Source organism: Ailuropoda melanoleuca, chromosome 2 (assembly GCF_002007445.2).
Source record: "Ailuropoda melanoleuca isolate Jingjing chromosome 2, ASM200744v2, whole genome shotgun sequence".
NCBI lineage: Eukaryota > Metazoa > Chordata > Mammalia > Carnivora > Ursidae > Ailuropoda > Ailuropoda melanoleuca.
Window position 1 is genome coordinate 80,336,824 of NC_048219.1, and position 21,840 is coordinate 80,358,663.

Genomic DNA, 21,840 nt, shown 5'->3' on the forward strand with positions numbered 1-21,840 from the left:
GGGAGAGAGAATCCCAGGCAGACCCCGGCAAATGTGAAACCTGACACGGAGCTTGATCCCACGACCCGATTATGACTTGAGCCAAAACCAAGAGTCAGATGCTTAACCAACTTAGCCACCTAGGCGCCCCTTATTTTATTTTATGATGATGACGACGATGATGATGATGTTAGTCACCGTACAGTAGGTCCTTAGTTTTTGATGTAGTGTTCCATCATTCACTATTTGCGTATAACACCCAGTGCTCCATGCAGTATGTGCCCTCCTTACTACCCATCACCAGCCTATCCCAATCCCCCACCTCTCTCCCCTCTGAAGCCCTCAGTTTGTTTCCCAGAGTCCATAGTCTCTCATGCTTCATTCCCCCTTCTGTTCACCACCCCCTTCATTCTTCCCTTACTTCTCCTACTGATCTCCCTGCTATTTCTTATGTTCCATAAATGAGTGAAACCATATGATAATTCTTTCTCTGCTTGACTTATTTCACTTAGCATAATCTCCTCCAGTCCCATCCATGTTGCTGCAAATGTTGGGTAATCATTTTTATTGATGGCTGAGTAATATTCCATTGTATATATGGACCACATCTTTATCCATTCGTCTGTTGAAGGGCATCTCAGCTCCTTCCACAGTTTGGCTATTGTGGACATTGCTGCTATGAACATTGGGGTGCATATGGCCCTTCTCTTCACTACGTCTGTATCTTTGGGGTAAATACCCAGTAGTGCAATTGCTGGGTCATAGGGTAGCTCTATTTTTAACTTTTTGAGGGACCTCCACACTGTTTTCCAAAGTGGCTGTACCAACTTGCATTCCCACCAACAGTGTAAGAGGGCTCCCCTTCCTCCACATCCTCTCCAACATTTGTTGTTTCTTGCCTTGTCAATTTTTGCCATTCTAACTGGCGTAAGGTGGTGTAATCTAAGGATGACTGCATAAATCTAAGGAGATCTTACAATTAGGCTTGAGGATACCAGGAGAAAGGAAGTTCCCTAGAGATCAATTAGTTGTTTCATGATCCGTGGGAAAACATGTACCTTTCCACAAGGAGACGGACAGTGGCTTAAATCCCTTTAGAGAAAAAAAATCTTCCTGGCTGGCTTTGAGGGGCCATCTCTCGTCCTGACCCAGACTGCCCTTTGTGGTAGGAAATAAGAGATTTCAAGAAAAAAAAAGAAAAGAAAAGAAAAAAGAAAAGAGATTTGGACTTGGGTTCTCCATGTCGAGGCCACTCCCAGGGAGACCTTCCCTCTGCCTTCTTGGAGTGGTTCTTAAGCAAGAGAAATCCCACCTGGGAGGCTACGTTTACGTATTGTTGATGCTACCACTACCAAGTAGCTGACAATTTGTTATCCGCCTCCCACCCTTCACCCTCCCTAATCACTACCACAATAAGCTGTTTTGTCTTGGGTTCATGGTGCTTCCCATTTCCTCCTCCACAGAACACCCCACCACATCAATACAGAAGAATTCTGCTTGCCGTTGTAATCTTCTAAATCTACAACTCCTGTGGGGACTCTCAGAATGGTTAGGCTTGTCTTTATTTTGACCACAGTGCTTTCATTTAGCTGTACCCATCCACCTTGACTATCTCATTCCTAGGTAATGACCTCTTCTTTGAACACATCCTTAACCCACCAGATCACACAATGCTCCCAGAATCTCGGGCTTGGAGGCGCCTGGGTGGCACAGCGGTTAAGCGTCTGCCTTCGGCTCAGGGCGTGATCCCGGCGTTCTGGGATCGAGCCCCACGTCAGGCTCCTCCGCCATGAGCCTGCTTCTTCCTCTCCCACTCCCCCTGCTTGTGTTCCCTCTCTCGCTGGCTGTCTCGATCTCTGTCAAATAAATAAATAAAATCTTTAAAAAAAAAAAGCATAAAAAAAAAAAAAGAATCTCGGGCTTGGTTCCTTTCCTGGACAGATGGCTCATTGAATCATCTTTCAATCACACAAAACTTCTGGCAAGCCTTGGGTGAGTTTTTCCGTTATAATACTCACATATTAAAAAACACAATTATATTATGGCTATTTTACCGATCCTGAGTCTTCCCATCAATTTTCAATAATTTGGGGGAATGGAGGATGAGAAGTTTGTCCTCTGTGCTATAATCCCACTCTTAATGTGTTCACTGTAAAGTGTGTTTTTGTGGAACCAAGACCATTGGGTCCAGCTCACTCACCCTACTAACCGGGCTCCATAGAAACAAAGCATCCAGGTGGGACTAGACTCCCGTACAGAGGGAGTCAGGGATATAAGGTTTGGAGAAAACCTGCTAAAATGTTCTGAGCACCCAATTCCTAAACTGGGGAGGGGAGGTGGGGAATCCCCACCAACCAACAATTCTCTGATACCAGTTGGGTGTCCTATAATTCAACTTGATTCTGACCCTCTCTACCTGGAGATAGCCTCCACTCCCACAGGTGAAGGGCTCAATCCTACGAGACTGCTCTCTTCCCCTCAGACACCAGTCACAAGTCCAGGTTGCCACCTGTGCTTCTGACCACTGGCCATAGATTGGAGCTCCCCTCAACTCCTCCTTGGGTTTGATTCATTTGCTAGAGCAGCTCACAGAACTCAGAAAAACATTTTGCCTACTAGATCACTGGTTTGTTATAAAAGGATATAACTCAGATGGAAGAAATGCTTAGGGCAAGGTATGGGGAAAGGGCAAGGAGCTTCCGTGCTCTCTGAGCACGCCACTCTCCCCAAATGTGTTCACGCCAAAATCCCGTCTTCCCTCTAGATGACTTCAACATTCCAGCCTCTCAGGTTCTTTGACCTCCTCACTTCCAAAGACCTTAGTTCTGTCTTTCCCACCACTCCGTCATTACCAGAAATTTTACTACAGCTGAAATCTCAATTTTAAATCTCCCAGCTTATTTACTCAAGTACCACCATTGCCGATGTAAGTCCTCTCTGAGCTTCACTTCCCACCTTGACCCCACTGCATCCCATGATCCATCGATATAATACAACTCCCTTGCTCGCTCTCTCTCAGACACACTCGTCTTGAAAACCCCAATTCTGAATAAATTCTACTATCTATCTGCTCTTTGCTTGCACTGGAGCAGCTAGATGCTGTTGGAGAAACCCCTAACCAGGCTGACTGGTCTCATTTTAAATTCATGACCTCATACACAAAATGGCCTTCCATTCTGCTAAGCAATCCTATTATGTTTCTTTAGTGGGCTTGGTTTCCAATTTTCCCTTTCCTTTGGCTTTCCCTCCCCCTACCCCACTCCCATCTGTCAGTAAATCCTGTTGACTCTACCTTGAAACGTATCCCGAATCTTATTTCTTTTCTCCATCTTCACCTCTACCACCTTTGTCCGAGCAGCCTTCGTGTCATGTCTGAGTTATTGCAAGAGCCTTTTAAATGTTCTCCCTGCTTCCAGCATTGCCCCCTCCCCTGCAGACACAGTCTGGTATCCACAGCAGGCCTGATATAAATCATACTGTGTTGCTTCTCTGTTCAAATCCTCCAAGGTCTTTCCAGCTCACTCGGAATAAAACCCAAAGTTCTCACCGTGGTCTTCCTGGCCCACGTGCTCTGCCACGTTCTCTCCTATTACTCCCCACCCTTCACTTAACACTCTCCAAGCCTGCTGACCTCCTTGCAGCGCCACCTCCAAGCACTCACCTCACTTTGTTCCCTCTCCTTACGAGGCCTTCCTTTCAGATACCCACATGGTTTCCTTACCTCCTTCAAGGTTTTGCTCAGCAAGACTCTGTTGGTCATCTTATTTAAAATTGCAACCACCTGGCCGGCCACTCCCTCTCACCCGTCCTTACTTTTTCTCCATAGAGCCCTTACACCTTCTAACATACTCTAACACTTACTTACTGAGGTTGGTGTGTACCTCACTGTACTAGAATGTAAACTCCAGGACTTCCCCCCCGCCCCCAGTTTCTTTTATTCAGTGTTGTATCCATAATGTCTCGAACACATGGCGGGTTCTTCATAATAAACATTGGTGGAATGACTGAATGAATCTAGAGAAATGGATGGATTGTTCATCCTTTAGGCAATCCTCCCTCAATAAATGCTGTTTCTCTCAAACAGGAAATAAAGCAAGTTCTTAGCCCTCAAGGAGTTAACAGCTATTGAAAGCTTACCTTGGCAGACACTTTTTATATATTACCTCTAAATCTGGCAACTCTCCTATGAGAAAACTAGTATCCACAATTTATTCATTCATTTGCTCATTTAACAAAATTTACTGAATGCCTACTATGAGCCAGGCATGTGTTCTAGATTGGGGATACAAAATAGTGAACAAGAAAATGTCCTGCCCACGTGGCATTTACGCTCTAAGGAAGAGAGACGCAGTATACATAAAGATCAGATAGTGATAAATGCTAAGAAGAAAATAAAACTGGCTTATGGGTGTAGGGAGTAGTTCAGAAACAGGTCAAGGAAGGTGTGTCAGGGGATTACCACTTAAGATGAGATTCGAGTGACGAGAAGGAACCAGTCAGGTGAAGACCTGGCAGCATCACTGTAAAGACCATGTAACGGGAATGAGTTTTGGGTCCAAGGAACATTGAGAAGACCGTGTGTCAGAGTGGGAGAAGATGAGCTCAGAGAGGGAGGCAAAAGTGGGGTCAGAAGTGACTTAAGGGTTAAAGTAAGCAGTTTGGGCTTTAGTCTAGGTATAATAGGAAGCTACTGGAGTGCTTTAAAGTGTGCGTGTGGGGGGGTGTGCGATATGATTTGATATATATTTTGAAAGCAACAGATGGAGAACGGGGCAAGAACGAAAGCAGGCATACCAGTTAGGAAGGGTCTTGCAACTGTGAGAGATACTGGTGAGCTGAACCTGGGGTTTCTGGAAGAAAGGGGACTAGCATTGTGTCCGGATATAAATCTATTAAAGAAAACTCTTCAGTACAAGCAGCTACAGAAATAAAAGACATGCCTTTTCCTCCACCAAAGCTTTCATGTGGGGGGAAAAAAAGTATATCCACAAATATATACATACTGATATTTGGGGGCAGAATAAGAAAAGAAAAGAAGGAAATAATGAGTTTTAAAAGTAACTAGAATATTTTATGAATTAACCCTATTTCCTATAATAGACATAATTTACAACTATGTACTTAAGAGAAAGAAACATGTTTGACTTGCTTTGGAGTCAACACAAGCCTTGGGGTTAAAGGTTATATTTTCCGAGAGACTAGGGCTCTTCAGAAAAAAAAAAATTATTTATCAGAGAACACTAAATTTTTAAATTATTTACATTATTATAAAGTTTTAACCATAAAATTGTATTGGGAATAACATTAGCCCTGATCTTTGAATATCTGCATCTATGAGGAGAGATCTATAAGATACAGTAGAGAACAGAGTATCAAATTCAGTGGGAATTGAAACTTTTTGTTTAATTCACCAAGTTATAATATGCCACATCCTTACAGAGAAGCACCAGAATGAACAGGTAATTCTTTGTTCATGAGAGTGCATCCTCTCTTGGTAAGGCTCCTAGTCAATATATACATAAGTAAAACCCGCACTCCCTTTTAATCAAGGTAGGACTGAAAAATCCATATTTATTATTAGTCTCTACCTCACTTCTTACTGTCTGTGAAATCAGAAAGTCCTGGGGTGCCTGGGTGGCTCAGTCGTTAAGCGTCTGCCTTTGGCTCAGGGTGTGATCCCAGAGTCCTGGGATCGTGCCCCACATCAGGCTCCTCTGCTGTGAGCCTGCTTCTTCCTCTCCCACTCCCCCTGCTTGTGTTCCCTCTCTCGCTGGCTGTCTCTCTCTCTCTGTCAAATAAATAAATAAAATCTTTAAAAAAAAAAAAAGAAAGAAAGAAAGTCTGTATCACTGGAGATTGAATAGTAGTGGATTCAGGATATTTTTTGGAAGTAACATTGGAGACTTTTCCTGATAGACGGAATAAGGGAGGTAAGAAGAAGGTATTATCACTTCCATTTTAAGAATGAGGAAGTGTGGGGTGCTAGGGGGCATAATCAGTCAAGGGTCCTGCTCTAGATTTCTAGATTTCGGCTCAGGTCATGATCTCAGGTTTTGGGATCAAGCTCTGCGCTTAGCAGGGAGTCTGCTTGTCCCTCTCCCTCTGCCCCTCTGCCACTCCCCGCCTCAAATAAATAAAGAAAATCTTTTTTTAAAAATAAGAAGTATGAGGAAGGTGAGGTTCATAAGCATGCCTAGTTACTAGTTACTAGAAGCCTCAGGATTCCTAATGATGTCAAGACTCCAAAGCTCACGTTTTACTTCTGTACCGGACATTCTGGGAGCACTGAGACTGGTCAGGCAGAAGCCTATTTCACCTCCGAGAATTTACCCTCTAGGGTTTCGATAGGGCCCCTCCTCCTACCCACCTCCAAAGGAGAGAGCCACTTGCTAACCCCTTGCTGTCAGCTAACAGATTGTATAAAAGTGAGTTTCCAAAAGTAATAATAAAAACATTAAGTTAAATTCACAGCCAAAGGTGAAGATTATTGAGATTTCCAAAACTCTACTCTATAGTTAACTGAATTCTGATACTTAGAGCACCATGAATAAACACTCAGTAATTTACTCAGCCAAATAGTTATTGGTACTGACCACATATCAGGAATTGTGTTAGGCAAGGGAGACTTCATTAGGGCCTTTTTGATTTCTGAGTCTGCAGGAAGTGTAAAATGACTTAGCACAAATAACAGTCAATGATTAAATTTCGAGTTCCTGTCTTGATTCACAGCCCTCTCCCTTGTGGGTCTCTGTGTCCCTTCCCAGAGCATTTGTTTCGGTTTTGGCCTTTGCTTAGAATTGAGAATAGGGAAAGACATATGGAGGGCAGGTACTAAAATCTTCTGTAACATTTGGTCGAAGGTGAGAAGCTACAGAATGGTGGAGGCACGGTGATGAAACATGACGATGACCCAGGGAAAGGGAGAGGAAAGCACTATCCCATGGTTTTGCTGAATAAAGAGCTGGTATATGGAGAAAGTGAGAGTGAGTGAGATGGTCATGTGTAGATAAGGGAGGAAACAAAATGATTAGGGGGAAGGAGGGTCTGAGGAGGAATAAACACAGTTGTAAGAGTATTTAAGGCATTGCTCTTCTCCCAGAAGGCTCTGGGTTGACTCTTGAAAATTAGGAAAATTAGGGATCAAGTCTCTTGCCTATTATCTCTAAATCCTGCAAGACTCTCTCCCCTCCCCTTTTTTTGAAGTGAAATTCACACAACACACAATTAACCATTTTAAAGTGTACAATTCAGTGGTATTTCGTGCATTCATAATGTTAACTAGTTGTATTTGACTCTTTCTCTTTAATCCCACAGCCATGGCTTCTTCCAAACTCCCCTTCCACCCGAAGCCATCATTTCTGCTGGGACCTAGTCCCCAAAATGTCTTATTTTGATACAAAAAAAAATCAAGACCAGCAAGACTTACACCTGAGAATAGAGAAGTAGTTCCTATTTGCAATCCCACTGTTCAGCCCAGCAACCATTCCCGCTTTAGTGGGGAGATGCTAGGGAAGATGAGAAGTGTGGGAGCCATGAGGGGACCAAGACTTCTTACCAAACACAAGAGGGACTCACTCACCTGATTATCCTAACACAGGTGGGTGCTTTACTTCTCTGCTCTGTATACCACACTCACCTCTGTCTGGTTTTAGTTTCTAACCCCATGGCTCTCTGGTGGCCTAGTGCAGACTGATAACTCCTTCCCAAGGAGTACTTGTACTGAAGAGCTTGTGTCCATTATATATGGTAATATAATGGCGTATTTATTCTGTTCACATTTTGCATGAAGAAGGTAAATAGTTACTAAAAACAAATGATATCTCATTGATGGCCTGGCTGAAATAGCGCCGTCTTCTTTAAGTCCCTGTTCAGTCAATAGTGATACTTCCAGATGCTTCTGCAGCAATCTCCAGACAGTTAACTGCTATCTTCCTGAGCACTTGTAATGCCACTTTGAGGACCAGTCTTGGACTTGTTAGAATTGTTCCTAATTTATTTCCTTAATTAGATCGTGAAGCCCCTGAGAACAAAGAATGTGCTTCAGTCATCTTTTTATTCTGTCTAACTGAATGCCTGGTACTTATTATACAGTCAATAAATCCTGGAAGAAAATGTTTTTAAAAAGTTCCTATTTAGTCCCCATCCCACATGCTGGATTTGCCTTCCATGAAACCAGTTCAGGGGCCAAGACAACTTTTCCTGGCTTATTCCTGTGGGAAGTGGTAAAGAGAGCAGTCAAAATGATTCAGTTCAAGATTTTCGAGATGCAGCTAAAGTGGATGGGAGGAACTCAAGCAGCTTCCTTGGATATTAGGAACTGAATATGGGAATTGACCAGAGCAGATTCTATAACCCAGTTGGATCAAACCATCCTTCCCAGTTTGTCAGTCACCACTCATACTAGGAAAAATCCTTTGTAGGAATCACATTGCTTCTGCCCCCACCATGCCACTGAAATTGCTCTTACCAAGATCAACAGGGACCTTCTCATGGCAAATCCACTGGCCACTCTTCCATCCTTATTCTCCTTTACTTCTCAGAGCATTTGGATACCACCAATTAGCTCCTTTTTCTAGAAAATCTCTTCTATTTCTCTCCTGTGTCACTTAAGAATGATTTTTGGCAGCAAAAAACAGAAAACTTGTCTAACAGTATTCTTGAAACATACAGACATTTATTTACTTAAAAAGTCCAGAAGCAGTGGGCAGTCCCAGGTTCATTCAGAAGCTTACTTCTGTCATCAAGGACCCATTCTTTCTATCCGTCTCCTTTGCTGTCCTCAGTATGTTGACTGTCTTCATCTTTCTTTGCTGTCACATTTATGGTCACAGGATGGCTATGGCAGCTCCAAGCCTGGTGTCTTCATTCCTTTGTCTCAGCAAAAAGAGAGGCAAGAACAAAAGAGTTTCTTCTGTGAAGGTCCTGTCTTTTTTATAGAAAAAGAAAAATTTTCCTAGGAGCCTCCCATTAGACTTCCTTTCCTATTTCATTGATCAGAACTGAGTCTATACCCCCTCTTAGACTGGTCATTGGTGATGAGAAATGGAATTACCAGGATTGGTTTGGACCACTGTGATTTATCTCCTGATTTGGTTAGAGGAAGTTACCTTCTTTGAAATCAAAGGATCTTCCTTCTATCTGAACAAAACTGGGATTCCGTTTATATGAAAGAAGTAACATAGGGGAATGGCTTTTGAACAAGTGTGGTAGAGACTGGCCTAATTTTTACTAAGTCATGTCTCTCTTCCCCTTGGGCACACAGATAGATTATATCATCTTCTAATCACTGTAGCAGTATCCATGTTCCTGAGTTCCCACCAATGTCATATGTGCAGAACAGATTTATGTGTTTGCTACCTGCAGGCCTGGCCGATAAAAACTTCCCACACAAATAATCTGCATTTTTTTCTCTTCCCTTTGTTTTCTTCTGGCCAGATACAAAGCATCCCATGCTCCAAAGAATGGTAAACCTGCAAGAATCAAGATGAGTCCAGAACATCTGACATTCAGACATACTAAAGAAGACACAGGAGCTTGAAAAGGCACCCATTGACTGAGTCTGGAAAATTTTAGCACCCAAATAATTAAAGACTGTAAGGAATTATAAATTATTGAAAAACAGCAATCCGTGAGTCTATATCATCAATAGATAACTAATTAATTAGTAAGAGATAAGGAAGGATTGGCACAAGTAAGAACCATCAACAGACACTAAATCTAAGGGAACATGTTTCATGAAGAGCAGGATATTTGGAGGGTCTAAGATGTCTCCCCACAGACTGCTTATTACAAGGAAAATAATAGTAAATATACTGCGGGGGAATCAGACACCTCAACAAGGTGACCACAATTATTATCACCCAATGAGGGACAGAGACATCATCTGACTTTGGGTTTGATATCCTGAGGACACAATATCACTTATGGAGTGTTCTGGCCAGGAATGGATAACAGGGATCTAATAATGAATAAATGTGAGACAAACATAAACAACAAATTGGAAATGAGGACCATTCCCTTGTCCAAACCAAGGGGGCGGGGTGTACTCTTCAAAAATATCCAAGACAAAGAAAAGCTAAGGAACTGATGCAGATGAAAGGAGACTAAAGAGACATGCAATATATGACCCTAAACTGGACCCTCTATTCGAAGGGGAAAAAGAAGGACGTTATTGGATTAATTGATGAAATTTGGATATGGATGGTAGATTAAGGTATCATATCAATATTAAGTCTCCTGGAATTGATAACTGTATACATTGTGAATGTAAAAGAATGCATGTATTCCTAGTAGTAAGGGATAATGGGGCATGAGGTATGCAATTTACTTTCAAATGGGCAGAAAAAAATATGTGTGTACGTGTGTTATCTATTTGAGACTGCAAGTGTTAGAGCAAAAGGGGCAAAACAGTAATCAACAAATCCACATAAAGGATATATGGGTGCTTTTTTTATTATCAACTTTCCTGCATGCTTGGAATTACTTCCAAATAAATAGTTTTCTGAAATCCAGATTTAAAAAATCATTGAGAATTCCCTCTTGTTTCAAAGGCTTTTGCCATGTTCTGTCTCCTATCCTTTCCTTCAGTCCTGTACTCTCATTTGGTTTTCCCAGTTTTACAACTGTTGGCTTCTATTTGAATTCTCTTCTTCCTAGCCCCTTGGATTTACTACTTGTTGGGATAGTTTGACGAGTGTTTTGATTCAACTTCTCTCGTGACACAGCCTTTTGGTCAGCTTCTCCGAGTTGGCCTAAAGCACTGCAGCTCCCAAGCCAGTGACTTCGTGCCTGCAACACGGAGTCTAGGCTCTAGGCCCCAGGGGAATATCACACCCTAGGTGAGATTCAACGCATCCAACTGGCAACAGCTCCATCTCCCTCTCCAGCCACACTGATTTTGTCTAGGAGGAAATAGTTCCCCTATCTGCCCCCTTCTCTCCAGGGTCTCTGCTTGACCAAACCCTCATCATAGCTTTCTAATTAGGCTCTCTTTCTCTAGTCTTTACACATACCAGTCAGCCGTCCTCCTCACTGCCACTGGCTCTCTCTGTAAAGCACGGATTCCTTCATATTACCTGTTTGGTTAAACCTCCCAGAGTTCTTCATTGCCTTTAAAATCTGATTCAACCTACCTTACTAATTCCGTATCTTGCTACTTCCCTGCTGAAGCGTCAGCTCTTTCAAAGCATGGGCCATGCTTTTTCTTTTTTGTATCTTTAATCTTTCTAACATAGTGCCTGGCACACAGAAGATACTCAGTAGATATTTGCTGAATGGACAAATGAACCCCAGCTACATTAAACTTTGACGCTTCTTTGACCATGCCCTAGTTAAACATCTCCCTTTCTGAAGTCTTCTCTGGCTCTGTCATCCAAGTCTTGTATATGTTGCTGTGCTTTTTTTTTCCCCCTCACTAGACTGTAAGCTGAGGGAAAAGAGCAGGTCTTATTCATTTTGCATCTCACCCAGTATCTAGGAGAGTGCCTGGAGTAGAGGAGGCATGTAGTTTGGTGGGTAGATGAATGAATATTAGAGAGGGGGAAATAGATTTTGAGAAGGTCTCCATGTAGTGAGGCAGACTGAAGAAATGACCTAAGAACCATGAAAATAGATCAACAAGTACAAAAAAGGTACAAGGAAGTAAACAGACAGATGATGATGTAGAATTAAATAATTAGAATAAAATGGGAGTCAATCAGGAAAGGCTCCCTCAAGTTGGATTTTGAGATATGTTTGAAAAAGCAAAGGGACATAACTTGAGATAACAGGAGCCTAGAAGCATGTCATGGAGTTTGGTTGAACCCAGGCATGGAAAGTAATTAGTGTGCTTGAAGCCTGCTTTTTGAGCAGGATCTGTTCTACTCCAGAGCTCAAGTTCTGCATTTTTCCTGGCTCCTCCCCAAATGGGCATGCTCACCCACTCTCTATATTTTGATGTTTCCCAGGTCAGCCCAATGTAGGACTTTATGTTCTCAGTTCCTGTGATAATAAGCAAACAAAACTGCCCTGTGGGATTGAACACTTGCTAACCTTGGTCCTCTAGGGAAATAAACTTCCCTTTTCCCAATAAAATAGAACTGCTCCCAGTGCTGTTAAGCCAGAAAAGAAACCCTAAGGTACTAACGTAGTATTACTGCTTCTTCACATAAGTATTAGCATATCTTCATTTTTTTTTTTTGTGAGGAGATGAGTATCCAAAGAGGTCAAGAATGTATACTAAGATCTGAGAAATACAGTGTAATAGCAAAATCTTGACTTAGCCATATCTGTCTCCCTCCTCAAAGAGCATAGGCAAACACCCATGACGCTGGACAGTCACCTTTGTAGGACTCAGATCGTTGCTGCCTCCAGCACTTGCGGGATAGAAAAAATAGATTAAAGATGGTCCCCACTTTAGGAATAAGAACATTTTACACAGCGGGAGGTACATCTGAAGTCCTACGGAAAGAATCTCTTGACTCTGGGAGATGGCAATAGTCTTTCTTTTAGGATAACCTAGTTTTTACAGTGTCCTTTTTTTCTGCATGCCGTGCCCAACGCACTCCGTTTCCTGAATACCCAGTCTTACTATCTCCTGGTAGAGGCAAGAACATTATGGTAGCATTCGCTCACTGCACGTTTCGAGGGGCTGGGTCCAGAGCACAGGTGTTCCTTCTCACCTCCTAATGCAAACACAGTTTTCCTATGGCGGGCAGCGGGAGAGTCTCCTAAGTGGCTCTTCATGTACGTGGAGGCTTCCAGATCCCGTACCCGGATGCCACTCTGCTAGAACGTCTCTAGATGGCAACGAAACGTTAAAGCCTAAACTAAGGTAATTCCCCACCAGCAGGGGGGCTTCCCGGGTAGGCGCTGCCTCCCCGCGCGCTGCCCAATCTCTGGGGGTGTCACACTACACTGTGATGATGTCACACTGGCTAGGATGACATTTTACAGCTGGACCCCCTACCGCCGCCAAGCACCTTTAAATCACCGCGGAGTCTGTCGCGCGGAGGGGGCGGGAAGTCCGGCCCCCGCACTCGATCCACGCTGGCTCCCCACGGAGGCCCCCCTACTCCCACTCACATCTGTGCTATGTGGTCGTCCTAATCCGCCCGCTCTTCGACACTTCCGCCTCAGTAGGTGTCATGGCGCGGGGCTGCTGAATGCTTCCCGCGGGGCGGGGCCGCCGGATGGGGGCGGCCGCTCGGCGCTCGGCTCGTCGGGTCTGGCGACAACGGCGGCTGCGGAGCCAGGGGCCCGGCGGGGCCGGGCGGGCCGCGGGCTCCGGGGCGCCCGGCCTGCGGGGGGCGCCTCGCTGGGTGCGCCCCCACCCGGGACCCGGCGCCCAGTCCTGCGGCCCGACCGTTGGCGGCCCTGGAGGAGCTTGCGTTCCCGGGAAAGCGGGGAGGCTCCGGGCTTGTTTTCGGGGCAACTCCCCCTGCCTCCTGCCACTTCTCTTCGGGGCGTGTTGTTGTCCTCAGATGACAGGGGGCCGCCTTGCGCCTCCTCACCCGGCCGGTTTTTTCCCCGGCCGTCGTGGCAGGTTCCCAGCGTGTGGCTTGTGCGTGTGTATTTCACAGCTCTGCTTATCACCATGGTTTTGGGTTATTTGTGCTCTTTGCGACCAGGAAGCGGTGTCTGGAAAGGACGGCGGTGGTGGGGTGGGTGTGGAAGCTTTCTCTATCCTCCCCGCTTCTGTTCTTTAATCGTTAGGTTTGTAATTTGTAATGATGGTGGAGACTACGTGGGACCAGCCCACCTAATGTGTGTCTGTGCAAGGCGGATTTAGAGGTCTGGCTCAGAGGGAAACTTTTGCTGTCTGTCGCCACTTTCCCAAAGCTTTCGTTTAAAGAAATAAGAGAGAGAGAGAAAAGGTGAGGAAACAACCAAAAACTCTTGGGTAAGGCCCTCACTGTTAACAGGTCTGTGCGAAAGAGGCCCTTTTTGTGTTTAGCAACCGAGTCTTGGGGCTCGGTCTCCAGGAGCGCTGGTCTAACCTCCAGTTTGTTGTGGTGACACACCGTGAGCATTGGCCTTGTGTTTATGCTGGGCGCGTTTTCTTTCCTGTTTAGGTGGGGGAAGGGAGGAGGGGCTCGAGAAAGGGGAAAAAACAATCCTCCTAAGCCCCAGTCTGTCTTTCCTCCACTTAAACCACTCACTTAGTTGTAGATAGACTCGTTTTGAGGCAGCCCTAGATGCTTTTTCTTAGTGACACTTCGGGAATTTTCAGTAATTGCCATCAAAATATTCATTTCAACTGTAGACCCTTCTGCTCAGTCTATCCTTTATTTGTTCCCTAGTAACTGATGAAAACAGCAGCCTGGCTTCCTGCTCTTGATGAAGTGGGGTTAAATTAAGTGGCTGATGCCCTCAGCAAAACCTACAATTTTGCTCTTGTTTGTGTAAAGCTATTTTTGATTCCTGGTCTGTAGTGTGTGTGTTTTAAAGATTGTAGGGAATTCACATCATTACAAGCCTTTACTTATATAGGTCTAAAGCTTTCTGTAAAACGTTTAAAAACCTAACAAGCCCTATTACCTAATAGTTGTTATTCAGCTGGTGATTTTGGATCTTTACATGTAATTACCTCAGAGTTCTGTGTTACAGTACTGGTATGATGAGGTATATCATTGACTTTAAGATACTGTTCCTCGCTGGGAGGATATTTTAATAAAGTAACTTGTGGTTGGAACTGGAGGCAGCCAAGCCAATAAAGCATTTGTTGAGTAAAATGGTGAGTGAGATCTTGTAAATATGTATACTGGCTCAAGTTGGTAAGTAGGACTTTTGCTGGTGATATTCATAAATAGTTTATACTATTTTTGGATATTGTAGTTTTATGGATTGTAGAGTAAGTTGATTGGTAACTTGAGATTTAAAACCAAACCAGAACTCCCTCCCAAAAGAAAAAAAGGTAATCTCAAAAGTCACAATTCTCTGGAAAATAGAATTTCTTCATTCTGTGGTTTTGTTTTCTTAAGCACAGCTCAGTCAGTGGTTGTGTTGGGAGAAATCAGTGAGCCAAACCTGCCTTGTAAACTTCTTACACTTGGAACTTGCACAACTTGTTGTTAGTTACATATTGTAACTGGTCCTTTTGTAATTTGAAGTAATTTTGCAAACATGAACTTCCTGATCTGCCCTTTATTTTCATTTTCACGACTGTATAAAGCAATCCATATTTTTTAAAGCTTTTTTTTCAAGTTACAGTTTTTAACTTCTCCCCAGTTTCTTCCCTTACGTTTTGTGCCATTCTGGACACAAGCCATCAAAATCATTTTTCCTTCAAGTACCATTTCACCAATCACTGATTTGCTTTTTGGTTCCTTTTTTGTTTCTAATTTCCCAGCTCCCTAAATGACTTACGTATTTTTGTAGAGCATAATTTGGCCCTGTAAAAAAACTTACATCCTGTTTTTATATTTTTCTCTTTCTTTTCTTTCTTTTTCGTGTGTGTGTGTGTGTGTGTGTGTGTGTGTGTATTTTACATCACCTAAGCAACATTCTAAACTGTTCGAAGATGGGGAAACTTCTCTATATTTCTTCTGGATTCTTTTAGGCACCTGGTACAATGCTTTCCCAGAGTGCTTAACAAAAAAGGATCAGAAGACCTGAATTCTTTGCCAGCATTGCTACTCATTAGCCCTATGTAAAACGTGTGTACGTTTCTTGGGTCTCCTTTTTCTCATCTTGAAATTAGGGGGTTTTGGAAAGAGTCTCATAAGGTCCGTTTCAGCGGTAAGAATCCCTGTGTTTTTTTGCCAGTGTCTTCTGCTTCAGTCAAGTACATCTCCTTACTTGAAACAGGTTTTCATTTTTCCACATTCCCTGGCCTACTGGCAAAAGTTCTCTCATTCATCTGAAAGAAGTTATTCCACCTTCCATCTGCCAAAGTGTTGTTGCTTTAAGTCCTGTTTTCCTTAGGCCTTTGCTGACCGATCTAAACAGGGTCATCTCAATGTTTATGTTCCGTATTAATGTATGCTTGGTTAATCTGACATTTTCCTTATGCTTGAAACTCCTCAAGATATGGCTTTCTTCATTCTAAACTTTATAGTCCTTGTAAATTGTTGGGTGCACATACCAAGATCGTACCTTTTCACCAAACACAAAAAATGCCTACTTTTCTTTTTCCTGTTGCTATAGATTCACCGTGCCAAATAAATAACAGAGTCATTGAAATTTAGGAAAAGATATCTTGCCTGGAAGGAAAGCACCCATCGGATAGTTTACCACAGTATTACAAAATATTGATTATATGGCTGTAAATTACATAGAATTGTAGAGTTACTCTTTCATCAGCTAACACCACGTATTCCACACCCTCTCTTTGCATACTGGTCGGGCAATCGGCTTGTTGGTTCCTTATGAAGTAAAGTGTTACAGGAAAGGGGTGGGGAACTTCCATTTGAATGGTGTCCTTAGAGTTTCACGCTTATTTTTTCCTTCTGTATCACTACATTTAGAAAACTAATTTAGGTATTCTCTTGTAGGCAAGAGACTATAATTTCTATTTCACTTGAGTATTTCTCTAATTCAGTCAGTATGACACCTGAGATCCCCTTATGTTTACATATGGAGAAGTAATGATCTCTTTCTAGTCATTCATTCTAACAAACATTAGACACATACCATAGATGCTGGTGATACCAAAAAAAAAAAAAAAGACACCTACACTGATATTGAGAATTGCCCTCACAGAACTTGCAGTTTAGAAGGGAAGTCAACTTTTAAATAGTCATACTTAGAATAACATTTAGGGTGGCCTCATGAGTTAATGTGTGATCTGGCTCTTGTCTGCCTCTTTGGGCCCTGCTCCTATTATTTACTCTCCTATTCTATTCCATCTATACTGGTCTCTTCTTCAAATAGGCCAAGAGTGTGCCTTGGCACTGAGCTGTTCTCTTTCACTGGAATGGCTCCTTGTCAGTTAGATCTTAGCTCAAGTGCACCACCTTACAAGGCCTTCCGACCACCAAATCTAGAGTATCTCTGTCACATCATTGTGTTTTGTTTCATCATAGCGTTATCACTAGCTACAGTTTTCTTGGGGGGGGGGTGTGTGTCTTCCCAGAAGAAAGTAAATTCCAGGAGACAAGGGATCTTGTCCATGTGGAACACCACTGTTATCCCTAGTTTCTAGAACAGTGCCGGGCAGACAGACTAGGTACTCAGTATACGTTTGTTAAATGAGTAAATGACATAAGTTAGTACAAGTGTGGTAAGTATGAAGAAGTGGTAGAGGGTGCTGTGGGAGCCTTTACCAGGAAACCTAAGCTAGTACGACAGATTCCCGCAAGGCTTTCCTGAGTGTATTTGTCAGCATAAGGCTGACTAAAATATACATAATCTAGGAAAATAGTTTTTCTTTCATGTAACAGCCTGAAGTAAATGTTCCAGGTTAAGTGAGTGTCCTTGGTGCGTAGGTGGCTCTGCTCTTACAGTATCATTCAGAGATAGTTCTTTTCATTTTACTGCTCTGTCATCCCCTGAGCATTGTTTCATGGTGGAAGCCGGGTCTCCATGGGATTCTGCTGGTGGAAAGAGAAAGGAACACAAAAAGCTAACCCACATATCACTGTCTGATGGTGAGAGGGGCTGGTGAATATAGCCATGTGCCTCGGGTGAAGGAGAGAGTAGATTTTGATCCAAACCAACAGCCTATATCACACTGAAAAAAGTGAGGTTTAAATGGAGACCAACAGGATAAACAGAAGTTAGAAAAAAAGAAGCCTAGGAGAGGTAAATGAAGTTCAGAATGGGAATGTTATGTGTGAAGAAACTAGGATGGGAGAAATAAGGCCTACTTCAGGAACCGAGAGAAACTTAGTGCTACTGGAAATTTAGAGATTTCAGGCTTTATCTCAAGGTTTTAAGCAGGAGACAGATAACCACTTTTAAAAGTTTCAGTTGTAAGGTAAAGAATGAATTGGAGGAAGGGAGTTTAAAAAGGGGGCTTGAGAGTACCATTTGGGGAAAGGAAGTTAGGCTGTTGAAATAGTCCAGGATTGTCAGCAGGGGTAGAGAGAAACGGGTGGAGTGGAGAGATAGATCGTGTTGTGGTGAAGGAGTTTTCTTCCCAAAACCACTCCTTGCTTTATTTTTACAGAATGTGTTTTCTTACTTACCTACTTTAATGATACGAATATTCTTTATATATCAGCATGCTGGAGAAGATGTACATCTGTGTACACGTCAGTTGAGGACAAGTGCCAGAGGAAGCAATCAATATACAGTACTGATTTTAGGTTATTTAGGTCACCAGTTGTTAAATTGTATCAAAGAGGCAAAGATGATGCTAAGCGAAAGCAGTAGGAATTTATTATTGGTGTGGAAGATGGAAGTTACCTGAAGAGTAAGGGCAAAACACTGACAAATGATTACCTTGGTTGTCATAACCAGCTGTTCCATTCATAGTTATAATATTTGAATCCTTTGTAGTAATATTACCTACCCGTAGTGCCCATAATGTGGGGCACCCTGTAAATGTTCAGTAGATGTGACCACGGCAGGGAGTGGGGAAGCCTTTAATTTGGTTGTTTTTGAAAGCCTTAGGTTCTAGCAAGACTCAATTATCTTTAGCAATAAGTGCAAGTACTAGTAACCTTTTGCCTGTTAGTTCTAGTTCCCAAATAATGCAGTGGCTAAATTTGTCAATAGATTTAGATAGTTAAATCCTTGGAAAGTTAGGTTTGAAATGAAAAGACTAGTTCATTCCTGGAGTCAAGAGGTGCAACATTTTCAGGAAGTCAGAAGTAACTTTTAATTTATTGGGAGCTGCTCTCCTGCGAATTGAGAATAGTCCTAACTTAACAGAGTCTGATACATAGTAAGTTTTCCATAGATGTTAATTCTGTTCCATATTTTTGTTTGGGAGGCCTCACCCTAGGAAAAAAATTGCTTCCCCATTTTGCAAAGAGGCAGGTTTTATGGAACATAGTATCTTTATCTTATGCCTAGAAATGGCTGCTTTTAGCTGAATTTCAGGGTGTCGTATAGATGAGAGTGTTGATTTTTCTTTTTTTAAGATTTCATTTATTAGAGAGAGAGAACTTGAGCAGCGGGGAGGGACTAAAGGAGAGGGAGAAGCAGACTGCCCACTGAGCAGGGAGCCTGACATGGGGCTCAATCCCAGGACTCTGCAATTATGACCTGGGGGCAGTTGCTTAACCAAGTGAGCCACCCAGGTGCCCCAAGAGTGTTGATTTTTCCAGGCAGTTTTGATTTTGTATTTTTTTCTCCCCTTGTGCTTGTTGAAGTCAGGGCTGACTTAAGGACCACACACCCTTACTGTGGGGAAGGCCAGTGAAATTCTAGGTTGTTCTTTCCCTATGGATGGACTTAAAAGTTTGTCTAACTAAGAATTACATTCATTTATATACTTAAGCTTTTAGAAAAATTCCTAGAACTTGTGCATGTTGCAGTGCTCACTGTGAAGATTTGAAACCATCAGTATCTGTTATTTTGTTTATTGGATGAAACGTTGTCTATAACATTACTCAAATGCAGGATTTTAAAGACTGTCTAGTTATGAACATACTTTTAAAAATTTGGTCTTATATTTCATGAATTCTTTTAAGAATTATTCATATTTCATAAATTATTACCTTAAGCTTTCATATTCCTAGACATAGCTACAAACCAAATTTTGCGTTCAGTTCTTTTATCAAATACTTTTAGGCACATCAAGGTTGTGCTCCCGTTTCTTGATAGATTGTTCAAATTAGTAGCTCAACAGATACTCAGTGGAAAACAAATTTCAAAAATTTGCTTCCTTTCATTGTTCAAAAATTGGCTCAGTTTTATAACAGATGAGAAATATTTTTGCGTATATTTTAATAGGTAAATTTTGTAAAGGTACTACTTGGTTTCACATTTTTTTAAAATTCTAATTTGGTATTATGTCAGTGATATAGGCAGACAAGACGACTTGTAAATTTGTAGCTTTGGAGTTAAAATGCACTGGCTTTAGCTTTTAATTTACACTTTTTTCTCTTCAGAGTTCACGTAAATTATGGAAACTCTTGCTTAAAGTAAATCCAGACCACATTTTAGAAATTGAAGGCTGAGGATTTGTTCTTCGTTCCAGCTGTCTAGTCCAGTGCAGATGGTTTTTAGTTGCATTCAGGCACAAAGAAATGTACATGTTGCTTTTTTACGTTCTGTAACATCCTTTGTCATGCTTCCTTCCTTTCTTGTTGTGTGTGTTTATTCTCTTATGACTAGTAAAGTTATACTATGTGTATTGAAGTGGAGACTCCACCTATATCTCAAAGACTGCACAGATAAAAGGGAGGGACATTTGAAAAATAAAACGAAGCATTTGAAAATCCTGCAGTTTAATATGAGTGGTAGGGAGTAGATATGAGATTGATAGGCAGGGGTCAAAATCATCCAACATATACTGCATGTCTGAATATTGGCAGAGTCTGTGTGGTAGTTTCTGGTGATATAAGCAAAGAACAAAATAGATATGGTACCTATCATGGAACTTACACTGTAGCTGGAAATGTGAGTAACATTAAATAAATAATTTCAAGTTGAACAGGATTCTGTGGGAGTGCATGGTGCGGCGGGAGAGTGGATGGTGGTAGTTGTGGGGTGTGTATGCGTGTGCGTATGGGTGTGAGTGTGTAGTGTGTGTGTGTGTGTGTGTGTGTGAATGAATGGTTTTGCCAGAAGATCTTCAACATATGAGAGGGCCTTCCAAGAACTGAAAAGGGCAGTATGGCTGGAATGGAGGAATCAAGGTGGGGAGATTCTGGAAGACAACAACCAGATTTTTAGAGAGCTTTTTAAGGCAGATTGAGTATTTTGGATTTTATCCACAAAGCAATGGAAAACCCTGGAGGCAGGGGGAGGAAGGTGGTTAAGAAAGAAAGAGCAGTCATCTGATTTGCATAGTTTAAAAACAAAGATCCCCAGAGTGCATTCAAGATTAGTTTGGAGGCTACTGGCTATTTGAACTAGAATGGTCCCAATAGGGGCAGAAAAAAATGGCGGATTTTGAAATATACTTAGGAGGTAGAATGGGTAAGATTTGGTTATAGATTAGAGGTGGAGTAATAAGGGAGGTGGAGTCAGGATAATAATACTAAATGAATTCCAGAGACTGAGCACTTTACATGTATTAAATAATTTAATTCTCAGAATAACCCCATGAGGGTAGGTATTGTTATCACCAATTTATAGATCAGGAAACTGAGGCTCATTGCCTCTCTGATTTTTAGCTTGAGATGTTGGGTATATGGTGGTGTCATAATTGAGATGGAAGACTAGGGGTGGGGTGGAGGCTCATAAGTTTAATTTTGGATATGTTAAATTTGAGATGTCTGCAAGATACCCAAATTGCAGTGTGGAGTAGTTATTTGGAAATAAGAATTTGGAGTTCAGAAGAGAGAAATCTGGGTTAGAAATGAAGATTTGAGAAGCTTTTGCAGATGACTAATCCTGGGAAGTAGTTATTGGGAAGGGGGAAAGTATGGGCAAGAGAAGAAGAATTAATATAGAGCCCCAAGGCATCTGAGGGTTATATGGTCGAGAAGGGAGAAGATAAATAGGAAATGGTTTGTATGCTATGTCAGTTGTTTGGACTTTTTTCTGAAAGTATTAGCTTTGGGAGTCTTGGGGTTTATTGAACTTGAGGTGTTTATGTGATATTCTGGGACAGAAAGCTGGGCTGTTCTACCCTTTCTCCGTATTTTTCTAAGAATAACTTCCTGTGGTTCTTCAGAAGATCCTCTCAATAGACTTCACATCATCTTGATTACTGTCTTCTGGTCATTTCATCAGTGGTCCTCTTACAATGTAGTGGACAGAGCTAGACACCATTAAAATAGTTAACTGAGCAGAGTAGATAGCCTTCACTTTGTCCAGCACATT

The 21,840-nt window shown here is 42.2% G+C and overlaps 1 protein-coding gene and 1 long non-coding RNA gene across 5 annotated transcripts in view; one reads left to right on the forward strand and one right to left on the reverse strand.

Annotated features, from left to right (window-relative positions):
• Nucleotides 1-5,829: 5,829 nt before the first annotated feature.
• Nucleotides 5,830-13,529, reverse strand: LOC105237183. 4 transcript variants are annotated; one of them, XR_855748.3, is made up of 5 exons: nt 13,042-13,528; nt 12,639-12,755; nt 9,337-9,449; nt 8,447-8,853; nt 5,830-7,999 (listed from the first exon to the last, which is right to left on the reverse strand). It is a non-coding gene; the product is annotated as an uncharacterized LOC105237183 (long non-coding RNA). The 4 variants fall into 4 exon arrangements; XR_004623393.1 differs by having other exon boundaries at nt 8,447-9,449; nt 12,939-13,529; XR_004623391.1 differs by having other exon boundaries at nt 5,831-7,999; nt 8,447-9,449.
• A 157-nt stretch (nt 13,530-13,686) lies between these two features.
• HIPK1 (homeodomain interacting protein kinase 1) overlaps nt 13,687-21,840 on the forward strand; it is a 45,626-nt gene continuing 37,472 nt past the window's right edge. Inside the window, exon 1 of the mRNA XM_011223666.3 lies at nt 13,687-13,832. The gene's annotated coding sequence lies outside the window, so the exon portion shown is untranslated. The remainder of the gene's footprint in view (nt 13,833-21,840) is intronic.